At 44.4% G+C, this 21560-nt stretch overlaps 1 protein-coding gene across 2 annotated transcripts in view; it reads right to left on the bottom strand.

Moving 5' to 3' along the window:
• The window catches only part of suclg2 (succinate-CoA ligase GDP-forming subunit beta), a 447524-nt gene that overhangs the window by 28927 nt on the left and 397037 nt on the right, over window positions 1–21560 (bottom strand). The gene's annotated exons all lie outside the window — the stretch shown is intronic.

Genomic DNA, 21560 nt, shown 5'->3' with positions numbered 1-21560 from the left:
TTTGGGGGGGGGGGGGTGGAACAAAGGGGCTTAAAACCATGTAACTCATGTAACGAGGCTGATGTGCCCTTGCCTGCTGCCAGTTTTGCAGCGATGGGTTGAAGGTTGCGTGTCGCGTGTGTGGCCCATCTTGGAAAGGTAAACACTTCTTTATGATATTCAAATTAAGATCATACAGTGTACTTGGGAGCCTGATTTAAAGTTAACAGCTGCGGGCACGGATTCCAAGGGCTCAGGAAACTTGGTAGTTAAACTGAGGTGGGAGCAGCAGGCTGCAGAAGATAAGTGCTTTTTAGAACACTCACATGGGCCCTGCCTCGGAACCCACAATCCAGGGCCTCCTGCCCCCCAGCCCACGGTACGGGGCCTCCTGCCCACGATCCAGGGCCTCCTGCCCCCGAGCCCACGATCCAGGGCCTCCTGCCCCCCAGCCCACGATCCGGGGCCTCCTGTCCCCCAGCCCACGGTCCGGGGCCTCCTGCCCACGATCCAGGGCCTCCTGCCCACGAGCCCATGATCCAGGGCCTCCTGCCCACGAGCCCACGATCCAGGGCCTCCTGCCCACCATCCAGGGCCTCCTAGCCCCGAGCCCACCATCCAGGGCCTCCTAGCCCCGAGCCCACCATCCAGGGCCTCCTAGCCCCGAGCCCACCATCCAGGGCCTCCTAGCCCCGAGCCCACCATCCAGGGCCTCCTAGCCCCGAGCCCACCATCCAGGGCCTCCTAGCCCCGAGCCCACCATCCAGGGCCTCCTAGCCCCGAGCCCACCATCCAGGGCCTCCTAGCCCCGAGCCCACCATCCAGGGCCTCCTAGCCCCGAGCCCACCATCCAGGGCCTCCTGCCCCCGAGCCCACCATCCAGAGCCTCCTGCCCCCGAGTCCACCATCCAGGGCCTCCTGCCCCCGAGCCCACCATCCAGGGCCTCCTGCCCCCGAGCCCACCATCCAGGGCCTCCTGCCCCCGAGCCCACCATCCAGGGCCTCCTGCCCCCGAGCCCACCATCCAGGGCCTCCTGCCCCCGAGCCCACCATCCAGGGCCTCCTGCCCCCGAGCCCACCATCCAGGGCCTCCTGCCCCCGAGCCCACCATCCAGGGCCTCCTGCCCCCGAGCCCACCATCCAGGGCCTCCTGCCCCCGAGCCCACGATCCAGGGCCTCCTGCCCCCGAGTCCACGATCCAGGGCCTCCTTTCCATGATAAGAACATAAGAAATAAGAGCTCTTTAAGCCTGCTCTGCCATTCAATGAGATAATGGCTGATCCTCTACCTTAACACAATTTTCCTGCACTATCTCCGTACCCCTTGGTATTTTTAACATATACAAATCTATCGATCTCAGTTTTGAACATACTGAACGACTGAACCTCCATAGTCTTGTGGGACAGAGAATTCCAAAAACATTTACCACCCTCTGAGTGAAGAAATTCCTCCTCATCTCAGTTCTAAATGGCCTGCCCCTTATGCGGAGACTGTGTTCCCCGGTTCTCGATTCCCCAGCCCGGGGAAACATCCTTCCTGCATCTACCCTGTCGAGCCCTATAAGAATTTTGTATGTTTGAATGAGATCACCTCTCATTCTTCTAAACTCCAGAGAATAAAAGCCCAGTCTATTTAATCTTTCCTCATAGGACAATCCCTGAACCCCAGGAAATAGTTTGATGAACCTTTGTTGATGAACAGTCTATGGCAAGTATATCTTTCCTTAGATGAGACCACCAAAACTGCACTCAAGGTGCAGTGTAACCAAAGCTCTATATAATTGCAGCAAAACTTCTTACTCTTATACTCAAATCCCCTTGTAATAAAGGCCAACATACCATTTGACTTCTTAGTTGCTTGCTGTACCTGCATGTTAGCAGGGTTAGCTTTCAGTGACTCATGAACAAGGACATGCAAGTCCCTTTGAAGTTCAACACTTCCCAGCCTCTCACCATTTAAGAAATACTCTATTTCTGTTTTTCCTAGCAAAGTGGATGACCTCCCATTTCTCCACATTGTATTCCATCTGCCAGATTTTTGCCCACTTGCTTAGCCTCTCGAAATCTCCTTGAAGCATCTTAACATCCTCCTCAAAACACACACTTACACCTAATTTTTTGTCATCTGAAAACTTGGAAATGTTACATTTAATCCACGCACTCAAATCATTGATATAGATTGTAAATAACCGGGCCCAAGCACTGATCCTTGTGGTACCCCACTAGTCACAGCCTGGCAACCTGAAAATGACCCATTTATTCCTACTCTCTGTTTTCTGTCCATTAACCAGTTCTAAATCCATGCCTGTATATTTCCCCCAATCCCATGTACTCTAATTTTGTTTACTAACCTCTTGTTTGGGACTTTATCAAAAGCTTTCTGAAAATCTAAATATACCACATCCACCGGTTCCCCCTCATCTATTCTGCTGGTTACATCCTCAAAATGTCTATCAGGTTTGTTAAACATTATTTCCTTTTCTGACAGAAACCACACCTGCCAAATGGAAACATATTAATTTCATCATGAGGAACACGACTTGAACTTTTTACTGGACATGGAACATAACTTGTTGAAAAGGACCACAGAGCTGAACAGCTAAAACATGGCTGCACATTTGCCATCTGAGACACAGTTGCATAGAGAGACAATGGGAGTGCTCACTGATTCAATTAGCGAGATGGGTTTTGTCAATAGTGGTGAACAAAAGACATTGACAGCCACTGACTTTGTAACAGACAAACCTCCACTACCCCCCCACCCCCCATCACTGAGTGTGACTGAAGAACTTCTGAAATCAACAATCCTCGCTGACGATGCTGTTTCAAACAAAGAGCTGACTACATGGCTAAATGCAGGCCAACCTGGGGACTTTTTGAATTGTGCCACACAGAAAGGGCAGACTGCAAGTTGAAGACCAATGAGAAGGAAAGTCCCTCTCTCTCTTCCAAGCAACCCCCTAGGAACCCACGGAAGCAGCTTAAGCCTCATGACAGAGGGCCTCTTCAGCCTCTGGTACCAGCGAAACAAGTTTGTAAGTGTGTACAGGGCCCCAAGCGAGAACGGAAAGACTTAACTCTAATCAAGGACTTTACATCCAAACCGAAGACAGTAACTGAATTTAATTTACTACTCCAAACCTCCCTCCTACCTAAATTCTTTCTCCTCCTTTGTATCTATTTGTGTTTGTGTGTTTATCTCGTATGCATGCTAGTGTGGTTGCATTGTGTATTTTTAGTAATTTTAACTGTTAAAGTGATAAGGTGAATAAACTTACACCTTTCTTGTTTAAACCTAAGAAAGCCTGTCTGATTGGTTAATTAACAATTACAATTAGAGAGCAGCGAGTAAGGACTCACTGAGGTGAAGCTAAAAACACTGTTTTTAAAAGTTAAACCCTGTTATGGCCAAACCAGGAAAGGGGCCAGAGGGGAGCTTGAGACCCCTCCCTCACCCGGTCTTAACACCTTTCATAAATCCCTGTCGACTCTGCCCAATTCTACCATTATTTTCTAAGTGTCCTGTTATCACATCCTTTATTATAGATTCCAGCATTTTCCCTATGACTGATGTTCCCCATTTTCTCTCTCCCTCCTTTCTTCAATAGTGGGGTTACATTTGCTACCTTCCAATCTGCAGGAAGCATTCCAGAATTTTGAAAAATGACCACCTATGCATCTACTATCTCTACCTCTTTCAACTCTCTGGGATGTAGATCATCACGTCCGGAGGATTTATCCACTTTAAGCCCCATTAATTTCTCTAGTACTTTTTGTTTTACTAATATTAATATCCTGCAGTTCCTCATTTACACTAGCCCCTTGATTCTCCATTATTTGAGAGGTTTTTAGTATGTTCCCCCTTGAAGACAGACATAAAGTATTTGTTTATTTTTTCTCCAATTTTCTTGTTCCCCCATTATAAATTCTCCTGACTCTGCTTGTAATGGACCCACATTTGTTTTTGCTAACCTCTTCCTTTCTACATACCTATAGAAGCTTTTACAGCCTGTTTTTATGTATCTCGCTCGATTACTCTCATATTCTATTTTCCCTTTCTTAATCTTTTTCTTGGTCTTCCTTTACAGAATTCTAAAATGCTTCCAATCCTTAGGCTTACAATTTTTTTGGCAATTTATACACCTTTTTCTTTGCTCTAACACTATCTTTCTTTCAATAGCCACGGTTGGAACACTTTCCTTGCTGGGTTTTGTGCATTAAAGGAATGTAGTTTTGTTGTAAACTATGCATCAGTTCTTGAAATGTTAGCCATCATCCCACGATCCAGGACCTCCCGCCCCCGGTCCCACGATCCAGCACCTCCTGCCCCCGTTCCCACGATCCAAGACCTCCCGGCCATGAAATCATGATCCAGCACCTTCCGCCCATGAATCCACGATCCAGCACCTCCCGCCCATGAACCCACGATTCAGCACCTCCCGCCCATGAACCCACCATCCAGGACCTCCCGCCCATGAACCCACCATCCAGGACCTCCCGCCCATGAACCCACCATCCAGGACCTCCCGCCCATGAACTCACCATCCAGGACCACACGCCCATGAAACCACCATCCAGGACCTCCCGCCCATGAACTCACCATCCAGGACCACACGCCCATGAACCCACCATCCAGGACCTCCCGCCCATGAACCCACCATCCAGGATCTCCCGCCCATGAACCCACCATCCAGGACCTCCCGCCCATGAACCCACGATCCAGGACCTCCTGCCCATGAACCCACGATCCAGGACCTCCTGCCCATGAACCCACAATCTCCTGAGCCTCCTGCCCCTTGATCTACTGACTCCTATGAAACTGAATTTCCTGCACTGTGATCTGTCACACCCTGAACCCACAAGCTTTGCCTCCTTTCCTCCTGATTGCCTGTTTGTTGCCCCACCCCAACTTACGATCTTTCCCTATTGCCAAGGGCCATTCCCCAAGAATCCTCATTTGCAGCCTTTGGCTGCTGGCTTTCCCACCAGCAGTCGGCCAACCTGTTAAACTGCATGGCTGCTGGGCAGGAAATGTATTAAAAAATTACAATGAGTTCATGCTGTTAAATTCAGCAAGACCTCCATGTTCTGGGGATTTCCCCCTCCTGGCTAGGGTACTCCCCCCCCCACCCCCCAAAATATTGGACCCTATGCCTCTGTTTATAAAATCCGAATCTTTATTGCTTTTTTATGGCATTATGTATATGCTGTCCAACGTGCACAGAATTAATCTTTTGGGCCTCTCCTTCCATCTGCATGCCTTCAGCCAATTTTCAATGAGTGCTTTCTGCCATTTCTTTTTTTTAAAGTCAGCTTCAGTGTTTGCTGAACTCCATATTTGTGTCATCAGTAAAGTTCGATAGTATTTGACTCCTAGGACAAGCATTTCCAACCCTTCTTCAATCTGAACAACACCCTTGAATCCTAACTTTTTTTTTCTTTGTTAACCTTTTATTCCATGCTGACAAATTTCCTCTTATATTTACATGAATACTTAGTGACATGAATATTTGTGAAAGCCTCCTGGAGCCGGTGTAATCAAATCTCTGCTGAAAATCCGTATACATTACATCTACTGCATTCTCTTGTGTAACCTCTCTATCTATCTAAGGAATTGTCATTTGATGTATTCCCCTTTTTGCTTTTTAAGGATATATATCCATTTTGCATTCTCTCTCACAAATGAAGATTTCCCACTGCTAATTAGTCAATGTTTGCTAACTTTCTGTCCAGTTAATTTGGGCCAGCCTGCTCTTTTCCCATTGAGCTTTGTCTTTTTCATCCTGCCCTTTTAACTTTGACTCTAACTATGTCGTAGTCACCATTTCCCAATCATTCTCTTACATGCACATCAGTTAAAATTAGTTATTTGTCCCACTTCAATTCCAAAAGTAAAGTCTCTTTCCTTGTTGAATTAGAAACATATTGATCACAGAAGCAGTACTAGGTGCATTCTAAGAAGTCCCTTCCCTATGGAACACATACATTAGCTTTATCCCAAGACGTTCAAATCACTGAATATTTGATTGTTTTCACTTATCTCTACAAACAGTCTAAAAGTCTGCCCCCTATTTCAGCTCCTCTATTTGTTGTCTTATAACACACACAAAAACTATACCATTTCCTTTGCTTCCCTAACTCTGCATAGATTCTAACTTAAAGCAACCCCCACAACAGTCTCTATTTCTGTTGTTTCATATGCAGTTCCGGCTGTGCACTCCTTCAATAAATCCAATTTTTTTTCTTGTTGTAACTTGTACATTCTCCAGCTTCATCTGCATTTACACCAACTAATTTGTCATTCACTCCAATTTATTTCAAGTTCTCTTCAGCCATTTGTCTTATCAGTGGATTTTCAATTTTCTCACTTTCAGTGGATTCCTGCTGAATTTCCTAATGGAAATTTATTTCAGAGCTTTAATCCCATCCTCTGCTCTCAATAGAATTTCTGAACTGTCTAGATGTTTCCTGTTGACTTCAATACAGCTGTTGTAATTTGAGACCAGCAGTAGTAAAAGGTGCTTCTGATGCTTCAACCTGGCTAGAATCAGTCTAAATGTCTTATAACCAGATCATTAGCAGCCTGCATGATTTCAGTCAGGAGCCAGCTAGACAAGGCTAAGCGATCCCATAACCAATGGATCAGAGCTAAGCACTGCAGTCCTGCCATATGCAGTCGTAAATGATGGTGAACAATTAAACAACAGGAGGAAGAGACTCCACAAATATCCCCAACCTCAACGATGGGGGAGCCCAGCACATCAGTGCAAAAGACAAGGCTGAAGCATTTGCATCCATCTTCAGCCAGAAGTGCCGAGTGGATGATCCATCTCAGCTTCCTCCTGAGGTCCCTAGCATCACAGATGCCAGTCTTCAACCAATCAAATTCACTCCACATGATATCAAGAAATGGCTGAAGGCACTGGATACTGCAAAGGCTATGGGCCCTGAAAACATTCTGGCAATAGTACTGAAGACTTGTGCTCCAGAATTACCCACACCCCTAGCCAAGCTGCTCCACTACAGCTACAACACTGGCATCTATCTAGCAATGTGGAAAATTGCCCAAGTATGTCCTGTACACAAAAAGCAGGACAAATCCAACCCAGCAATTATCACCCTATCAGTCTACACTTGATCACCAGCAAAGTGATGGAAGGGGTCGGCATGGAAGCAGGCCATGTCCAGATGCAGCGAGACCTGGACAACAATCAGGCTTGGGCTGATAAGTGGCAAGTAACATTCGCGCCACACAAGTGCCAGGCAATGACCATCTTAAACAAGAGAGAATCTAACCATCTCCCCTTGAAGTTCAATGGCATTACCATTGCTGAATCCCCCGCTATCAACATCCTGGGGGTTACCATTGACCAGAAATTAAACTGGACCAGACACATAAATACTGTGGCTACAAGAGCAGGTCAGGGGCTGGGAATTCTGCAGCGAGCAACTCGCCTCCTGTCTCCCCAAAGCCTGTCCACTATCTACAAGGCACAAGTCAGGAGTGTGATGGAATACTCTCCACTCGCCTGGATGAATGCAGCTCCAACAACACTCAAGAAGCTTGACACTATCCAGGACAAAGCAGCCCATTTGACTGGCACCCCATCCTCCACCTTCAACATTCACTCCCTTCACCACCAACACACAGTGGCAGCAGTGTGTACCATCTACAAGATGTACTGCAGCAACTCACCAAGGCTCCTTCGGCAGCATCTTCCAAACCCATGACCTCTACCACCAAGAAGGCCAAGGGCAGCAGTTGCATGGGAACGCCACCACATGCAAGTTCCCCTCCAAGCCACACACCATTCTGATGTGGAACTATATCGTTGTTCCTTCACTGTCGTTGGGTCAAAATCCTGGAACTCCCTTCCTAACAGCACTGTGGGTGTATCTACACCCCAAGGACTGCAGTGGTTCAAGAAGGTGGCTCACCATCATCTTCTCAAGAGCAATTAGGGATGGGCAATAAATGCTGGCCGAGCCAGCAATGCCCACATCCTATGTACAAATAAAAAAAGCTATAAGTTCCCCAATGTTCAGTTCTGGCTCTCTCTTCAAAATAAGATGCAGTTTGAATGTTTAGATGGGGCATTGCTCTTGTCAATTATATTTGTTTTGGATACTTGGCTGCTAAAATGCCGCACGTATTTATTACCTGCTTTCCATAAATGCTTAAGGTTTAAAAGTGTTCTCAGTTCAAACAAGAGGCAGGCCCAGGAGAAAACACTAGCTTGCTTGCTCATACCTACAAGACAACTCATGGGATTAAATGCTGAAGTATTTTCACATTTAAAAAGAAAAAAACATTTGTCAGGGATTCCTCTGAATCATCCAAAAGGCTCTTGTGCTGCAGTAATGAATTTTTGTTCAGCACAAATCTTTTCTAAGATGGGGTGATGCTGGTTAATGGGACAACTCTTGGAAATTTGCATGTAAAAATGCAGGTGCCTGGTACATCCTGGTTACATGCATTGCTGTGTTGAAATTAATAATTGAAATAGACATACTGTTAGTGATCATTTGTTTCTGTAGGGGTAATGTAACACACCGGGCAGAGAACTGACAGGATAAGATCAGCAGTCTGTTTCACACCCCACCCCACCCCATTACTTTCCATTGAGTGCATGGGAGGAGTGGCGGAGAAGGGGTGGGGGAAGCAGTACAGAAGAACGTACAATCAGAAGATTAAAGGATGTAGACTGGGATGTAGGTTGAATGAGGTTGTGCAAGTAGGGTGGGATGTGACCATTTGTAACTGAGAATAGGACTTCGAATTCAATGAGTTGAAGGGCAGAGAGGCTCTGGAGGCTGGCAAGAAGAGGTGTGGTGGATAAGCAGGACCTAATGTAGACAATATGTAAGAATTGGAAATTTTGGACAAGCTGGAATTTAATTGGGTGGTGTTCAGAAGGCATAGGACAATCCAAGCCTGGAAGCGAAATAAGGAACATAGATAAGGATTTTAGCAGCAGTATTTGTGAGGTTAGAAGTGGGACAAAGCTATTGCTACGACCAGGTGAGAATAGGGTCTAGGGTTCCCTCTCAGCCTTCGCCTGGTCTTACTGTAACAGGGTTTAATTTTGAACACATCGTTGTTTTAGCTCCCCGAGTGAATCCTTGTTCACTAACTTCCAATTATAAGGCAAAGAAACTAGCCAAACAGGTTTTCTTAGGTTTCAAGAAAAAAGGTTGAACTTTATTAAACATGAACTCTATTTCAGTTTATGCCTACCAATATGCGACATGCCCACGCTAGCATACATAGGTGATACACATATGAAGATAGACAGAAAAGGGCAGAAGAAATATAGTGGAAAAGTTTGAGGCAATATCTGAAGATGGTTTTGGTTACTGTTTATCGAGCTCGCTGTAAAGTCCTTGATTGTAGGTCGGTCTTGCTTTGCGTTGGGGCCCAGTATTCTTCTTAAACCTTGTTCGATGTAGGAGACTGTTCTCTCTTGTAGTTCATATGCCCTCAGTGGGTCCAGAGGCTTTTGAGAAAGAGATGGGAGCAGACAGGAGAAGTCTTCTCACTCCAGCAGCAGACAGTCTTGCTGAGTTCAAAAACTCTGTGGCTAGTTCAAAAAACCCTGGACCAGCCAGTTAGTCATGTGACCAGCTGGCTTAACCAGTCCTGGCTTTTGTGGATTGTATCACCTTAGTAGTCTCTGGAATGCTCTTCCTTACACCTTCAATATCTGGTGATCAAAATCCATTGTGGGTTGAATGTGTCAGGGAATGGTCCTTTGTCTCCACAAGTACGGTCTGTTAGTATGCAAATGTTTTTCAAATAAGTGTCTGGCAGCCGTTGTAACAGACCTTTTCTTCTTCCCAGCAACAGTTTAAAATCAATGTTCATATGACAAAATTAATATGCTTTATTCTTGGCAGGTGGGAGACTGCATGCCACAGTATTGACGGCTGGCAAGCTATGGGGTTTGAAGCTTAACCGTGGTCAAACAGGATATCTAGGCTGCACACCACCAGGTTCAGAATTAGTCAGCAGCCAGGGAGCAGTATACTATAAAGGGCAAAGCTACATTGATGATGGGAGCTGAATAGGGTGGTTTTGGTTTTGTTCCTGTTAATTTGGAGGCATTTCTGTCTCACTTACATCAGTCAAATACTCTGGTAGTGAATATTAGATCCAAGCAAATCTAAACTAACAGACATCAGAGATCAACAAAATAAACTTTAAATTGTTCTTATTCTATTCTACTTAAAGGTACAAAACATATAGGGGCTGAGAGTTGACTTGGGCAGCACTGCACACAGAAATGTGAGGTAGAATGTAACACATCTTCCTCCACCAAATGAATGGAATCACTTGAAATTGGAATGAAGCTGATTTGGAATTTCGTAAGGTAGTTAACAAGCCAATGAGCCACGTTTCAGAGGTCAGATAACAGCAGAATAGTTATGCATTTAGTTTTTGCCCTAAAAACAAATTTAAATTATTTCAGTCCAGCCGACATTAAACAAAAACATTTTCAAAACCAATCTAAAAGTTCAGATCCATATAGCCAGCTGCACTGTATACAACATGCTCCAATTCCTTCAGCTACATGTTTCTACAAACACTAGATACAGGTAAAACAATCTTTATCTTGCATTATCCCAAAGCCACTCAGTTATCATGTCAAGTCTTCTCGTAGATTAGAGGAGCTTGCCACCTTGATAAAATACCCAGGTCTGTAAAGCTGCAATTTTGTAGAGGGGTTCATATACTAATCAATAGCTGGGAAAGGCATTAAACAATAAATAATCTGATAGTCAATAAATAATGCTGTTCCTGTTCAATAACATGTAGAAAAAGAAAGGGTATTGATTTATTATTGATTAACAGACAGAAAGCAAAGAGTAGGAATAAACTGGCCATTGTCGCATTGGCAGGCTGTGACTAGTGGGGTACCATAGCGATCAGTGCTTGGGCCCCAGCTGTTCAAAATATATATCAATGATTTGGATGTGGGGACCAACTGTAGTATTTCCAAGTTCGCGGATGACACAAAACTAGATGGGAGTGTATGTTGTGAGGAAGATGCAAAGTGGCTTCAAGGGGATTTGGACAGACTTAGTGAGTGGGCAAGAACGTGGCAGATGGAATATAATGTGGACAAATGTGAGGTTATCCACTTTGGTAAGAGGAACAGATGTGCAGAGCATTTCTTAAATGGGAAGAGATTAGAAAGTGTAGATGTACAAAGGGACCTTGGTGTCCTTGTCAATAAGTCACTGAAAGCTAACATGTAGGTGCAGCAAGCAATTAGGAAGGCTAATGGTATGTTAGCCTTAATGCAAGAGGATTTGAGCACAGGAGTAGTGAAGTCTTGCTTCAATTGTATAGAACCTTGGTTAGACCGCACATGCAATACTGTGTGCCGTTTTGGTCCCCTTACCTTAGAAAGGATATTATCACAGAAGAAGTGCAACGAAGGTTCACCAGACTTGTTCCCCGGGATGGTGGGACTGTCTTATGGAGAGAGATTGGGGAAACTGGGCCTGTATTCTCTAGAATTTCGAAGAATGAGAGGTGATCTTGTTGAAATCTACAAAATACTTAAAGAGATAGAAACATAGAAAATAGGAGCAGGAGTAGGCCATTCGGCCCTTCGAGCCTGCTCCACCATTCATTATGATCATGGCTGATCATCCAACTCAGTAATCTGTTTTTGCTTTCCCCCCCATATTCTTTGATCCATTTCGCCCCAAGAGCTATATCTAACTCCTTCTTGAAAACATACAATGTTTTGGCCTCAACTGCTTTCTGAGGTAGCGAATTCCACAGGCTCACCACTCTCTCTGGGTGAAGAAATTTCTCCTCATCTCAGTCCTGAAAGGTTTACCCCGTATCCTTAGACACTATGATCCCTGGTTCTGGACTCCCCCACCATCGGGAACATCCTTCCTGCATCTAACCTGTCAAGACCTGTTAGAATTTTATAGGTTTCTATGAGATCCCCCCTCACTCTTCTGAACTCCAGTGAAGATAATCCTAACGGACTCAATCTCTTCTCATATGTCAGACCCGCCATCCCAGGAATCAGTCTGGTAAACCTTCGTCGCACTCCCTCTATAGCAAGAACATCCTTCCTCAGTTAAGGAGACCAAAACTGCACACAATATTCCAGGTGTGGCCTCCCCAAGGCCCTGAATAATTGCAGCAAGACATCCCTGCTCCTGTACTCGAATCCTCTCGCTATGAAGGCCAACATGCCATTTGCTCTTTTTACTGCCTGTTGCACCTGCATGCTTACCTTCAGCGATTGGTGTACGAGAACACCCAGGTCTTGTTGCATGTTCCCCTCTCTCAGTTTATAGCCGTTCAGATAATCTGCCTTCCTGTTTTTGCTACCAAGGTGGATAACCTCATTTATGCACATTATACTGCATCTGCCATGCATTAGCCCACTCACTCAACTTGTCCAAATCACCCTGAAGCCTCTCTGCATCCTCCTCACAACTCGCCCTCCCACCCAGTTTTGTGTCATCTGCAAATTTGGAGATATTACATTTAGTTCCCTCATCTAAATCATTAATATATATTGTGAATAGCTGGGGTCCTAGCACCGATCCCTGCGGTACCCCATTAATCACTGCCTGCCATTCAGAAAAAGACCCGCTTATCCCTACTCTTTGTTTCCTGTCTGCCAACCAATCTTCTATCCATCGCAATACACTGCGCCCAATCCCATGCACTTTAATTTTACACACTAACCTCTTATGTGGGACTTTTTCAAATGCCTTCTGAAAGTCCAAATAAACCACATCCACTGGCTCCCCCTCATCAACTCTACTAGTTACATCCTTGAAGAACTCTAGTAGATTTGTCAAGCATGGTTTCCCTTTCATAAATCCATGCTGACTCTGTCCGATTCTACCACTGTTCTCCAAATGCTCTGCTATAAAATCTTTGATAATAGACTCTAGAATTTTCCCCACTTGCGATGTCAGGCCGACTGGTCTATAATTCCCTTTTTCTCTCTCCCCTCCCTTTTTAAATAGTGGGGTTACATTAGCTACCCTCCAATCTGTAGGAACTGTTCCAGAGTCTATAGAATCTTGAAAGATGACCACCAATGCATCCACTATTTCTAGGGCCACTTCCTTAAGTACTCTGGAATGTAGATTACCAGGCCCTGGGGATTTATCGGCCTTCAATCCCATTAATTTCCCCAACACCATTTCTCTACTTTCCTTCAGTTCCTCCCTCTAATTAAACCCTGTGTTCCCCAATATTTCTGGTATGCTATTTGTGTCCTCCTTTTTGAAATCAGAACCAAAGTATGCATTTAGTTGGTCAGCCATTTCTTTGTTCTCCATAATAAATTCCCCTGTTTCTGACTGTAAGGGACCTACACGTGTCTTCAATCTTTTTCTCTTCACATACCTATAGAAACTTTTACTGTCAGTTTTTATGTTCCCCGCAAGCTTACTCTCGTACTCTATTTTCCCCTTCTTAATCAATCCCTTGGTCCTCCTTTGCTGAATTCTAAACTGCTCCCAATCCTCAGGTCTGTTGTTTTTTCTGGAAAATTTATATGCCTCTTCCTTAGATCTAATGCTATCTCTAATTTCCCTTGTGAGCCATGGTTTGGCTACCTTTCCCATTTTACTTTTGCGTCAGACAGGAATAAACAATTGTTGCAGTTCATCCATGCGCTCTTTGAATGTTTGCCATTACCTAACCACCGTCATCCCTTTAAGTAATGTTTCCCAATCCATCGTAGCCAACCTGCGCCTCATACCTTTGCAGTTTCCTTCATCAAGATTCAGGACCCTTGTCTCAGAATCAACTACGTCACTCTCCATCTTGATGAAGAATTCTATCATATTATGGTCGCTCATCCCCAAGGGGTCTCGCACAACTACAGGGTAGATGCAACTAGAATGTTTCCCCTGGTTGGGGAGTCTCGAACCAGGGGACACAATTTTAAAATGAGGGGGAAGCCACTGAGGACAGAGGTGAGGAAAAATTTATTTACTCAGAGGGTTGTGAATCTTTGGAATTCTCTATCCCAGAGGGCTGTGGAAGCTCAGTCATTGAGTTTAAAGTAAAGATTAACAGATTTCGAAATACAAATGACATAAGGGGATATGCAGATAGTGTGGGAAAAAGGCATTGAAGTGGATGATCAGCCATGATCATACTGAATAGCGGGGCAGGCTCGATGGGCTGAATGGCCTACTCCTGTTCCTATGATTTGGCTTTTGCCTTGATACACAGAACAAAAGTGAATTTCTAGCCATATGACTCCAGAATTCTCTATTTTTATTCCTCTGAGCAACTTTGCTATGCAAGCTGACATCAGATTCCAACATAAAGTTGAGGTTGTCTAATTACCTTATTTACAAGTGCTGTAAAATCACTTTGTTGTCAAGAGAATTAAGAGTAAATATCATTTCCTAGTTCAATTTAGATGATTTCACGATATAGTGATATGCTGTCTCATTTATGTAATCAGTCTGAGCAACTTTAATTTTGATGTTTCTAGATATCTGCATTTTACCAGCCTTGGGAATATTGCATCAACATGTATTATTATCTAAATTCTCTAAAGGCACTTATTTACTAGTCATGCAGTTTGCCTTTTTACTTAAAACAAGCAAGTAAGTACTTCAAAATTCTTAGGGATCCATAACGCTTAGTCATAAGCCGGCCTTTAAAAGGGGTGAGGTTTAGAAAATGTGTACTGAAGAATATAAGATGGGGGGAGGGGTGGCAGGGAGAGAAAAGCAAAATGTGCAATAGCTCCTTTCATCTTTCTGCTTGTAAAAGCATTTTGTTTTTTAAAAAAGAACAATGATTCAAACAAAAGTAGAAAGAAAGAAACTCATGGGCATGCTGGCTTGAATTGGTAGGTCTGTATCTGCCTGTGAAGTTAGTAAATGGAGTTGGAAAGGGTAAGCAGGAGGTGGAAATCCTTAGATGACAGGGAAATATAGATGGGCTGGTAAAATGGGCGGAGCAGTGGCAAATGGAATTAAATCCTGAACAGTGTGAGGTAATACATTTTGGGAGGACTAACAAGGCAAGGGAATATACAATGGATGGTCGGACCCTAGGAAGTACAGAAAGTCAGAGGGACCTTGGTCCATAGATCACTGAAGGCAGCAGCACAGATAGATAAGGCGGTTAGGAAAGCATATGGGATGCTTGCCTTTATTAGCCGAGGCATAGAATATAAGAGCAGGGAGGTTATGATGGAGCTGTATAAAACGCTATTTAGGCCACAGCTGGAGTACTGTGTACAGTTCTGGTCGTCACACTATAAAAAGGATGTGATTGCGCTGGAGAGGAGATTCACCAGGATGTTGCCTGGGCTGGAGCATTTCAGCCATGAAAAGAGACTGAAAAGGCTAGGGTTGTTTTCCTTGGAGCAGAGAAGGCTGAGGGGGGACATGATTGAGGTATACAAGATTATGAGGGGCATTGATAGGTTAGATAGGAAGAAACTTTTTCCCTAAGTGGAGGGGTCAAGAACCAGGGGTGTAGATTTAGGGTAAGGGGTAGGAGGTTTAGGGGGGATTTGAGGAAAACTTTTTTCACCCTGCGGGTGGTTGGAATTTGGAACACACTGCCTGCAGAGGTGGTGGAGGCAGGAACCCTCACAACATGTAAGAAGTATTTAGATGAGCACTTGAAATGACATAGCATACAAGGCTACGGGCCAAGTGCAGGAATATGGGATTAGAATAGTAGGGTGCTGGATGGCCAGCCCAGATGCGATGGGCCAAAGAGCCTGTTTCTGTGCCGTATAACTCTATGAGGAGCAGGAAGAAGAGGAAGCAGCAGCAACTGTGTAGGGCTTGCAATTTTGGCTGCTCCAATTTGAGTTAACTTGGAGACCAATTTGTAAGAAGCTCAATAGTAATGCTTGAGCTTCTGTCAACAGATTGCTCCATAAACACCATGCTAGTACTGAGCTGCACACAACAGCAAAATAGGATCGACTCTCCAGGTCCCCAAAACTGAACAATTCTGGGAGAAAGATGGTCCTTTTCAACATTGGATCAGGGCACTGTTTTAGAAGGAGAGAGAACAGATGTTGGCAGGAGTGCAGTTCTCAGGCAAAATAGTACTTGTGATTGTCACCAGTTAGAATTTTATTTTTCTGAGGTACTCAGTTGAAATGTACGTAGTTCTGGAGTGAGATTCTTAGAAGATTGGAAATGGGGTAGGACAGTGGTTAAGAAATTAGGAATTTTGGCAGGCATAGTTATGGATGAACTCTTGGATATAATGCTCAAGAAATACCCTAATAAAGACCAAGGACAGAATTTTTGATTTGGGGTCAGCTGCCATTGTGGGTGGCCTGTGGTTGCAGCTGTAGCCATCTTTTTGTACCGGGAGCTGTGGTGGAGCATTGGCTCCCCAGTCTGCCACCAGGAGGCACCTCCTTTCACTGTCCATATTTTGGCCACTGCGAGGGCCTGCCTGCCAACTGGAAAATTCCAGCTGGCGCGGAAGAGGGACCTTAATATGCCCCTTATTTAAATTGACTACCCATCATTGTGGGTGGGCAGTGGTTGCACCTCCGACCTGGCCTCCTTGAAAATGGCCCAGAGGCAAAAAGATGCTGGCAAACCTGCATGCCACTCTCCCATGGCAATTTTTCTGCCCGGCCACCTCTGGTTCCCCCCTCCGTGGCCATTTGTAAATCTAGCCCCAGTATACATGCAGGCTATTGAAAATATTGCAAACCAATCAATACGCTAGACAGTGAGGTTACAGAGATAAGTAAGGACAAGGCCACAAAGGAATTTAAACATAAGTATACAAATTTTAAGTTGGGGATTTTGGGGGACATGTAGCCAATGCAAGACATCAAGGGTAGGAGTCATGGGTGAGCAGGACCTGGAGTGGGAATACAGGCAGGAGATGCAAATGTAATGTGTATCTTTACACTCTCTTTTAAGACATTTCTTTCACTATTAGCACTAAAGGCCACCTCAGGTCTGAAAATGAAACCCGACCTGAGCCCGGCAAAACCATATCCAACCCTGAGCCCAACCCGGCCTGAGTCCTTCCAATTTTTTCCCACGCCCGACCCGACCATCAGTTAACCTATCTTCCGTTTTTCACTTTGTTGCTGATCTGCACAAGCTTAAAATAACTTTAACAAAACCACCTTTCTAGTCCAAAAATTACATTAACAGTGGAGCCAGTTACCTGAGGTTGTGATAAAGCGTGTCCAACCCGGCCCGAACCCAAATGCCGGACCCGGAAGGGCAACCCGACCCGACCCCAACACGTCGTCGGTTCCCGTTGGGTTCGGGTAGGGTAGACGGCCTTTAATTGGCACATTTTTAAGTTTCTCATTAAAAGCAAATGTTTACCTTCCTCAAATGGATATAGTTGGTGCGAATGTGCCCTGGTTTTTAGGATTAGGAGCCCAGTTCGCACATGCCTGCGCCTGTTGGAAGTGGGGTGGGTAAGACATAGAATTTGTCCACCCATCTTATTTCCATGATTGTGGCGTAGAAAGGTGCAGCCCCATTCTTCATTTCAGTGCAGATAGCCTCTGTATATTCCAGGGGTAGCGTTCTTTAGAAAAAAAAAACTTGCTTCAGGCAGCCTTCCCCTTTTTAATGCATATTCCCTATAAAACAGAAGTTGCAGCAATGCACTGCAGGCTGCTAAATAATTGCTTTTGGCCACAGACAGAGAAGCCATGTTACATCAAAGGAAGGAGAAGGGCTCCCAGTTCTAGTGACAGCTTCCTGGATGCTTTCTAGCAAGGGGCTGAAGTTAGAAAGGAGGCCATGTTTCCAGCAGGGGCAAGAAGCTCACCAGAGTGATCCTGAGGAGGGAGTAGGAGCAGGTGGTAAGGGTAGTGAAAGGCCAGAGCACAGCACCCCTTGGGTGGCCAAGGTGAGTTAACTACCTCTTGCAACCACACCTTGACACTCAAGACTCACCCCCCAACATCCTTACACTACATCTCGCTACACACAGCTTCAAAGCACACAAGTGGCACACACACACACACCAGTTAAAGAAAAAATAAAGATGCTTTGGCCAAAGCACTTGTTAATTCTTGAAGAAAAAGGATAAGATATGTTATGTTCCAGAGGGCATACAGTTTGGCATCCGGATACACAGACGAGTCACTGGGATCTTTTCAGAAGCAGTTCGTTCAGGAGATGTCGAGAGGAAGTCTTCCAAAGGCTTCTCAGGAGAAATGCAGCATCAGGCATTACAGCTATCACACACTGGATCTTTTCCAGGGTTTCTCAGAGAGGTGGAGAAATGATGATTTGGGTGTTTCTTCCAGCAGGCTACAAACCCAAATAACATAAAACAGTATTCAAAAATGAAACCCACTTTTGAGCACCATAAATCTTGATATATCACTTCTCTTGGAAACATAGTCAGAAGGTACCTGTTGTTTACTTAGCTGAAGGCATGTGACATCCAGTAAATGTTGTTTTTAAAGAGAGTCCTTCCATTGACCCTTTAAAAAAAGTCTCGCATCTATGGAATCACTTCAGTCCTCCAATGAATCCATCTCCACAATTCTAAAACACGAGTCCTCAAAAAATATTAAAAAATGGAGGCACTTTCAGTTGCAGTATCACTGCCCTTTGACATGGGGTCCCACAGAGTTAAGTGTGTGCAATCGATGGCGCCCTGTACCATCAGGAAACCCAATATCTTGGCAAACCCTCATGCCCTCTCATCCTAGTCATCTCTCCTCAGGGATAAGAGGATGAAATCCCCTCTCTTCATGTCGAGTGCCTCTGTCTCCTCTTGGATACTTCTATGGATGACAAATTGTGACACTTTGCTAATGTCACCAGCTCCTGCCTGGAAGGAACTGATTGTGAAGAATGAAAGGGTGATCTTCACAGGCACTGGGAGGGCTGTCTTTGCATTGGCCTGAGGCTCCTGGTCTTCATGAAGGAGGTGCCTCCTGAGGCACTGCTCGGACTCATCCCACATAGGACTGGTGCTCCTCTTAGAATACCCTCTCAGGGCCTTCTAAGGAAAGCCCTCCTCCTTCCTCCTTGCAGAGGTTCCCCTCTCTGCCTATCCTGCTCTTACTGCAGAGCAAGTGGCACTGCAACTATTGCCTCCATATGCAGGCAAGGCGATGTAATTCTCTCGGCGTTTCTGTGGCCATCAGAGACCATCAAACTCCTCCAGCAATTACTAAGTGCAACACTGCTCGAGAACAAGCAAGTACCTCAGCTTTAACTTGTTGAGTGGCCCTTTAAATAGCCCAAGGCTATCTATTTTGCTTGCTAACGCTTGTTGTTCATGAGTGAATAAGGAAGGCGTTTCCTGCACATTTATTGGCCAATTTTAGTATCCATGTGTTGCATCAGCACGTTGATATCTGTGACCTTATGATCATGCCCTTTCAAGCTCTTCGGGTGCATGTGGGGGATGCTACTGCATGTCCACTGCAGTCAGCTGACACTGTGTGGCTAGTGACACCTCCTGCATTTCTACAATGGAGGTATATTTGCACAGTGCTGCTAGAAGCAATGCCCAGTGACTTCATCTGGTGAGTAGCTGTGCCATTCAATTAGTTACATCATTCCTGGGTTAGGAAGGGGAAAACGATGAAGGGGCTTCTGCAACTGATTAGGTGTCAGTCTCAGTGGCAACACTCCCACCTCTGAGGCAGCAAATTGTGGGTTCCAGTCCCACTCCAGAGACCTGAGTACATAATCTGACCTGACACTTCAGTGCAGTACCAAGAGTATGCTGTACTGTCGGAGGTGCCATCATTCTGTTGAGATATTAATCTGAGGGCCCTTCTGCCCTCTTAGGTTGATGTAAAATACTGGCCCAGCTAGCAACACCCATATCCCACAACCCAAAAAAGAACTAAAAAAAGATCCTATGGCACTACTTTGAAGAGCAGGGAAATTCTCTCTGGTGTCCCAGCCAATATTTAACCATCAACGTCACCAAAAAAAAATGATTTGATCATCATCACGTTGCTGTTTGTGGAACACTGCTGTGAGCAAATTTACTGCCATATTTACAACTTGTATTTGCATACTGCCTTTGATGTAATAAAATGTCCTTCACAGGAGCATTATAAAGCAACATTTGAAACTAAGCCCCATAAAAGCTTGGTTAAAGAGGCAGGATTTAATGAGCGTCTTAAAGGAGGCAAGGAGGAAAGAGAATCAATGCAGGTTAGCAAGCACAAGCGGTGATAGATGAACAGGACATGGTATGAGTAAGGACAAAGGCAGCAGAGTTTTTGGACAATCTCAAGTTTATGGAGGATAGAATTTGGGACGCCAGCCAGGAGCATGTTGGAATAGTCAAGTCTAGAGGTAGCAAAGGCACGAATGAGAGTTTCAGCAGCAGATGAGCTGAGGTGGTTATGTAAACTAAGAGGCACCTGATAAAAGTTCTACATGAAAGGCTATTTAGTTAAGCTCAACATCCTGTGTAGATGTAAGGTAAATGACTAACACATGTATTTTATGAAGGGTGCTGAAATAGCTAAACATGATTTTAAAGAGACCTAGGGATCTTAATGGACTCAATGTAACATGTCCAGTCAATGCAGAACTGCAATCAACAAAGCAAACAGAATGTTGAACTAAATAGCCTAAACAATAGAAAATCATGGATCAAACTGTACAGTACTCTGGTCAGACCACACCTTGAGTGTTGTGTCTTGGTTAGGTTACTGAGGTAATCAAAAGCTGGGAGCAGTGCAGAGAGGAATCACAAAGTTGATACATGGTGTCAAAGGTCTGGATTATGAAGGAAAACTGCAGAAGTTTAGGCTTTTAAGTTTTGAAAAAATGTCTGAGAGATGCTTGTGTAAAAGTAAACAATAAATTGCAACAATTAAATGAAACTAAACCGTGAGAATAGGACAAGGGGGCACAGGTTCAAATTAATTTTAAAAAGTATTTTTTCTTCACACATTTTGATTAGTACATGGATGGACTCCCTGATACAGGAGTGTCAGTAAAAACTATGGAACCATTTTAGATACTTCGGGGAAACTTTAGGACATTTTTGGATAGATGAATTAAGATGGCTGAATGGTCTTCCTCATCTGTAATTATTTTGAGATTTTGTGATCAATAGGACTACTTGGGCAACGTATTGCAGGGTAACTGCCACCTGTGGAATCATACTCCAGTAAACAGGTTACAGAAGAGGAAGGAAGGAATTGATGATAAAAGAACAATTATGTACTGTTCAATAACTTGAGTCCATACTTCTCAAATTAAGTTACTTCCCTCTTGCATAGCTAATTGCACTAAATGAGAACGAGAATACAAAATAGTTAAATCCAAAAGAAAAGAAACTCACCCAAAAATGAATTTTGAAAATAACAATCACAAAAAGAATGTAAGGCTATTCAATCCATCTATCTCTCTCCACGATTTAGATTCATTTTTAAGACTCAATGTTAATCTCCCTCCTGTCCTCCTGGTGTCATTATATATTTCTATTCTCTGTCTCCTCAGGAACCTATCCATTTTTGTCTCAACAGTTCAAGAGAGTCCAAACATGTTGTTCTCATTACTAAAAGAAGAAACCTTTGGAGGCTTAATGGCCAACTTTACAAAATCGTATTCACTACC

Source organism: Heterodontus francisci, chromosome 19, assembly GCF_036365525.1.
Source record: "Heterodontus francisci isolate sHetFra1 chromosome 19, sHetFra1.hap1, whole genome shotgun sequence".
Taxonomy (NCBI): Eukaryota; Metazoa; Chordata; class Chondrichthyes; order Heterodontiformes; family Heterodontidae; genus Heterodontus; species Heterodontus francisci.
The sequence above is the reverse complement of the archived record's forward strand: the minus strand, read 5'-3'. Positions and strand labels throughout refer to the sequence as shown.